Raw genomic sequence first — 6,186 nt, forward strand, 5'->3', positions numbered from 1 at the left:
ATTTTCATCTAGGTATCAATAATTGTCATTTCAAAAAATTCATCGCATTAAATTTATGACTCCATCTACCATCTTTTTGTGTATGTAATACCTGAGAATATGACTTAAAGATAGGTATCCAATTACCTTAGCACCATTTTTTGAAGAGTTATTTCTTTCTCCACTGATCTGATTTATAAAGCCAAGCTTATACAGTCAGTTTAAAAATATATATGTCGGCTTAATGTCTCAGAACTTTGGTGTCATTGGTCTCAGACACCACTTTGCCATCCACTATCTGGTGGATGGTGGTCTTTTTGATGGTTTCATAGAGTTGCTGTTGTCCAGGGCACCACCAAGATTGAAGTCCTCCTCATCTTCCAGCAGGTGGCAGTAGGTGGTGATCTCAGCCTCCAGCTTGACCTTGATGTTCAGCAGGACCTTATACTCCTGGGCCTGGCGCTGTCCCTCTGCCCAGGTCTGTGCCAGCTCTGACTCCAGGTGCAGCAGGATCCCATTGAACTGCTCCATCTGCAGGGCATGACGGGCCTCCACCTCCCTCAGGCTGTTCTCCAAGCTGGCCTTCAGATTTCTCATGGAGTCCAGGTCGATCTACAAGGACTGGACTGTATGTCTCAGTTCTGTGAGCATCATCTCAGCAGCTCCAACTTTGGCAGACTACGTGGTGACTGCTGTGGTGCTCTCCTCAGTCTGCTGAGACCAGTACTTGTCCAGCTCCTTTCAGGTCTTCCGAGCCATCTCTTCATATTGGGCCAGGATGCCTGCCATGATCTTGGCTAGGTTCTGAGATCTGGGGGCATCTACCTCCAGGCTCAACCCAGATCTGGCAATCTGGGCTTGTAGGCCTTTTACTTCCTCCTTGTGGTTCTTCTTCATGAAGAGCAACTCCTCCTTGAGAGCCTCGATCTCTGTCTTCAGCTGCAGCTGAGTGACATTGGTGTCATCAATGACCTTGTGGAGCCCATGGATGAGACATTAAGCCAGCAGAAGCAGAGTACCCTTTGGGGAGCAGGAGGCCAATACAAAGTTCAGAGGTCAAAAATAAAATAAAATAAAAAATATATGTCAGCATCTGTTAATAGGTCATTTCTTTGTTGACGAAAACAGCCAAACTCTGTAAAATATTTCAAGAGGGTTATTCTGAGCCAAATAGGAGTGACCATGGCCTGAGGCATAGTCTCAAGAGGTTCTAAGATTATGTACCTAAGACAGTTAGTTTACAGCTTGATTTATATATTTTAGGGAGACATAAGATGTTAATCAATACACGTAAGGTATACATTGGGTTGGTTCAGAAAGGTGGGACAACTCAGAGTGGGGCCTTACAGGTCACAGGTGGATTCAAAGATTTTTCTGATTGGCAATTGGTTCAAACAGTTAAGTTATTATCCAAAAGAAAGGGGTGCCTGGGTTAAGATAAGGGGTTGTGGAGACCAAGATTCTTATTATGTAGATGAGGTCTCATAGGTGGCCACCCTTAGAGAAAACGGATGGCAAATATTTCCTAGTTAGACCCTTAAAAGGTGCTAGACTTTAGGTTAATCTCCTCAGGATTGGGAGGGTCTGGAAGGGGAAAGATCTAGCTGTGTCAGTAGAAATTCTTTGCAGATGCAAACTTTTCCTTACAAAATTACAGATGCAAATTTTCCCCACAAAATGGCTTTTCAGGGATATGTGAAAACATGCCAAATTAATCTATTTTGGGGTAAAATCCTTTGATTTCCTTCAGGGCCTGCTGCCTGTCATATGATACCATACTAGAGCCAAACTGGAATTTGGTATCTTATTGCTACAGTCTGTTTTGTCAGTCTTAAGATCTCTGTTTTAATGTTAATGCTGGTCAGTTGTGCCTGAACTCCAAAGGGAGAAAAGTGTGATGGGGCATGACACCCCCTTCCCATCATGACCTGAATTAGTTTTCAAGTTTTTTTTGAATCTCTTTTGTTGAAGTGGGAGTAGGGGGTGGGGTTGGTCATTCAGTCTGTTACGGGGCATAGAATTTTATTTTTGGTTTACATCTTTATATAGGCCTAGTTGCTGATTCCAGAGCTGAACCAAGCCTTTATTGCATTGTTTTTATTACCATATAAGATGTTTTAAATATCTTAAAGTATAAGTTCCTACTATTCACCGGGAATCCTGTCAGCTCCAACTTCATCATGAATTCAGAATCTGGCCACTAATATATCCAGAGTCCTGCTGCTCTGCCACTTGCACTGTGACTAGCTTTGTTTCAGCCACCATCGTCTCTTGCTAGGATTATAGCAATGGTCTCATTGCTCCTCTAGCTTTTATCTTGTACCCCAAAGCCTATTGTCCAGACCACAATCACAGGGTGTACCTCAATGTTAGGTTAGATCATATCAGATCAATGCAGTGGCTTCCCTTTTCCCCAGAGTGCAGTGCCCCTGAGGCCCCACAAGACCTGGGTCTCACCATTCTTGCCTCCCTCACTCAGCTCCAGGCACTACTTTTACTCAGGACCCTTTCACATTCTTTTTTTCCTCTGTTTGGAATAACCTTTTCTAATTATCTGCATGGTTTGCTCCTTAGCTGCTCAGATATTACCAAAGAGTCTCTCCCCAATCCAGAGGAATAACCATCCATGCACCCCTTCCCCAGGTCCCATTCTCCTCACTCTGTTTTAGTTTTCTTAATTATACATGGCACCACCTGTTTGATATCAGCAGAAGAATGAAACTTTAAGAGGACAGGTTTGGGTTGAGGTGGGGGAAGGTTAATGGTTATTCCCAGAGTCTAGTGACAACAAAAATGAATGACATAAAAGTCTTAATTTTTGAGGTGTGTTAAGCCAACTGTGGGGTGCGTTTGAGCAATCTGTAGACAAATCTGTGGCTGTTTCTCCAAAGAGGTTTTCAGGAGGTTTAGGATTTACATATTTCTTTAAAGGGACTATAGGGCAAATGGTTGTATTCCCGTGAGACATTAGATAGTGCCCAGGAAATGTACATTTTACACAAGATAAGGTGAATGTTTGCAGAGAAAAAGGAAGTATTAATAACAGAAGAGCCACTTCTGTAGACCTCTATGGGTAGGTGAAGGAAATGAGTCTTGTCTTCACTCTGCACCTGTGAAGATACAATATGATAGATATTATCAGTGTGGAATTGAACAGACTTTAGTTTTAGGATCTAGACTTAGATTGCAGATCACAGATCTAAAGTTACAAATGGCAAGTCCTTGTTTATGGGAGGCCAGCAGAGAATTTAGTTATGAATGATCTGTGGAAGCAGTTCTTCAGCAGGTGCCTGAGGTCTTTTATGTTTCCATGGGGATCTGGCTGAGGCATCATGCTAGGAACAGATATTCATTTGGAAGAGGGAGTTGCATGACTCAACCTCCTGGGCTTAAGTTTCCCTTTTGCATAAGAAGTTTGGGGGTCCTGATATTTTTTATCATCCTTTACACTGGAATAGTGCTTGGCATAATAGAATGTGCTCAATAAATATTTACTGAGTGACAAGGTTTGGGAATTTATTTGAGATAATTCTTTGATAACAGAAAGGACTTCCCCCTTCCCAGGGTTGTTGCTGTCTTCAGGCTTTCTAATTCTTGAGACAACAAATATTTTCCTATGAAATCTATGTATTCACCAAATACTTACTGAACCCCACCATTTTCCAGGTAGTGTTCTAGAGTCTGTCAAATCAGCACAGATTATTGTGATTTACATTTTTAATATACAGTACTCTCTACAATTTAAAATTTTAAAAAATTAAAAAATCAATTCCTAGTTATTCCTGTATCTCCTTTCCCATATTAAATTTGCTATTTGCTTTAGTTGTTTTCCTTGATTAAGCTTTATAAGTTTTAACAATTTTTTGAGTAATCAGAAATGGAAAACAATATAATAGATCTGTTAATTGGCTCGAAATACTGTTGTATTTTTTCTATTATTTCTATTTTGTGGGCAATGTTTTCAATTTACTCTTGGTCTTTATTTTTTAATAAAAGCATTTATAAGTGACCTTATCTTTATATTGAGCTTTGATGACAGCTGATACATTTTGCTCTTGTTTTAATAATATTTTAATTATCTTATAATTTTATTTCCAGTGACTCAACATTTATTCACTACAATCCAGCAGTGTGGCTAGAGTTTAGTGAATGAAAGACAGAGAGGTATGCACATTAATTCACATGAATTAATTATATTATTCCAAAATTCCATGAAATATAGTTTTTGAAAACTTAAGATGTCAAAGGCAGAGAGGGGTATGCTAAATTCAGGACAAGGTGGAGGCAGTAAGCTGGGCAGAACATTCAGGGCTTCTTAGGACAAGTGAAGGTGTCTGTGTTCTAAGAGCAATGGGAAGTTACTGGAGAATTTTAAGGACTTTGACGTGTTTTATGCCTGCTGGGGGAAGAGTAGATAAAAGAGGGCTAAGATAGAAGTGAGGAAGATCAATTAGAAAGTTATAGAAGCTGCTAACAGTGGGAAGATTATAATTCTTCAAAAAACACCATTGTCATGGAGAAGGAAAATGGTCCCTTTTATTTGTTGATACAGGGCCCTGGGTCACTGAAATAAATTTCACAACAGTGTTCTTCCTTCAGGGTAAATAGGGCTGCTCTAAACATGGGTAGACTTTGGAATTTTTTTTTTTTTAGATTAGCCCCATTTAAGAAAATGTTTTCCTAACTTTATCAGTAGATTACTAATTTTGTTTGGCAGTTCTCTGTAGGTATTGAATGGTTGCTTGGAGCAAGTTATGTTAGGAGCTGCTTTCTTGACACACCATTTTAAACTAAAAAACTCTTTGATTTTAATTCATACTTCAGTGTTTCCATATTGCCGTGTCCTAGAAAAATTGTTGTCAGAATTTGCATGCCATTTTAGGTCTTCATATTTTTTTAGACTAAACATGTTTTCTGTATTTTTTAGGCCTCAAACTGCAATTTACATTATCTGAATTGTTTGTCTACTTAGGTCACATTCTCTAGACAGTGTTCAACTCTTTACTAGGCTGTAGATAAATAGGCTTATATACAAAATCTTCTATTTATAAAATCTCTCTTTTGGATAACAGAGTGCTTATTGCCATTTGTAGACCTCTTCTAGTTTTGGATGCCTAATTTTGGAAATTTTTAATTACAAACGGGAGTGCTATCCTAAAGGAATACCACATTTGCAGTGATGTACAGTATATACATATTAAACACAAATTTTAAGTTTTATTTTAGTTGTGTTTAGAAGAAATTTGCTCTCCTATGTCTTTAGAAACTTGATGTCCAAGAAGTCTTCTATGGTTATAGGCTTTCACTGGAATGTCTGTGAGTCCATTAGGGCTGCTACAACAAAATACCTTAGACTAGGTGCATTAGTCTGTTCTCATGCTGCTAATAGAGAAATACCCAAGACTGGATAACTTATAAAGGAAAGAGGTTTAGTTGACTCACAGTTCCACATGGCTGAGGAGGCCTCACAATCATGATAGAAGGCGAAGGAAGAGCAAAGTCACATCTTACATGGTGGTAGGCAAGAGAGAGTGTTCAGAGCAACTGCCCTTTATAAACCATCAGATCTCGTGAGACTTATTCACTATCATGAGAACAGCATGGGAAAGACCCGCCCCCATGATTCCAATTACCTCCTACCAGGTCCCTCCCACGACACATGGGAATTATGGGACCTACAATTCAAGATGAGATTTGGGTGGGGACACAGCCAAACCATATCACTAAGTAATTTATAAACAGCAGAAATTTTATTTCTCACAGTTTCAGAGGCTGGGAAGTTCAAGATCAAGATGCCAGCAGACTCAGCATCTGGTGAGGGTTCTCTGCTTTGGATATTATACCTCCTTGTTGGATCCCCACATGCAGAAGGGGTGAACAAACTCCCCTCGGGCCTCTGTTATAAGGGCACTCATCCCATCTATAAGGCTTCTGCCTTCAGGACCTAATCATCTCCTAAAAGGCCCACCTCTTAAGACTAGTGCATTAGTGATTAAGTTTTAACTATGAATTTGGGAGGGGACACAAACTTTCAGACCACAACACTTACTGATTGTGCAGTTTATTTCTGTGCCCAGTCCTCTGAGTTTATGAAAAGAAGGGAAGACTTTTTTTTTTCTTTCAACCAGTATCACATTCAAACTAGGTAAATTTGGTGCACTCAAGTTTTTAGCGTTTTACAAAAAAAAAAAAAAAAAAAAAAAAAAA

General features: G+C 39.5%; 1 pseudogene; it reads right to left on the minus strand.

The window, feature by feature from the left end:
* Positions 1–220: 220 nt before the first annotated feature.
* Positions 221–972, minus strand: LOC108521861 (keratin, type I cytoskeletal 18 pseudogene; annotated as a pseudogene).
* Positions 973–6,186: the final 5,214 nt, after the last annotated feature.

The sequence above is a fragment of the Rhinopithecus bieti genome, unplaced genomic scaffold (assembly GCF_001698545.2).
Source record: "Rhinopithecus bieti isolate Rb0 unplaced genomic scaffold, ASM169854v2 scaffold_62780, whole genome shotgun sequence".
Classification (NCBI taxonomy): domain Eukaryota; kingdom Metazoa; phylum Chordata; class Mammalia; order Primates; family Cercopithecidae; genus Rhinopithecus; species Rhinopithecus bieti.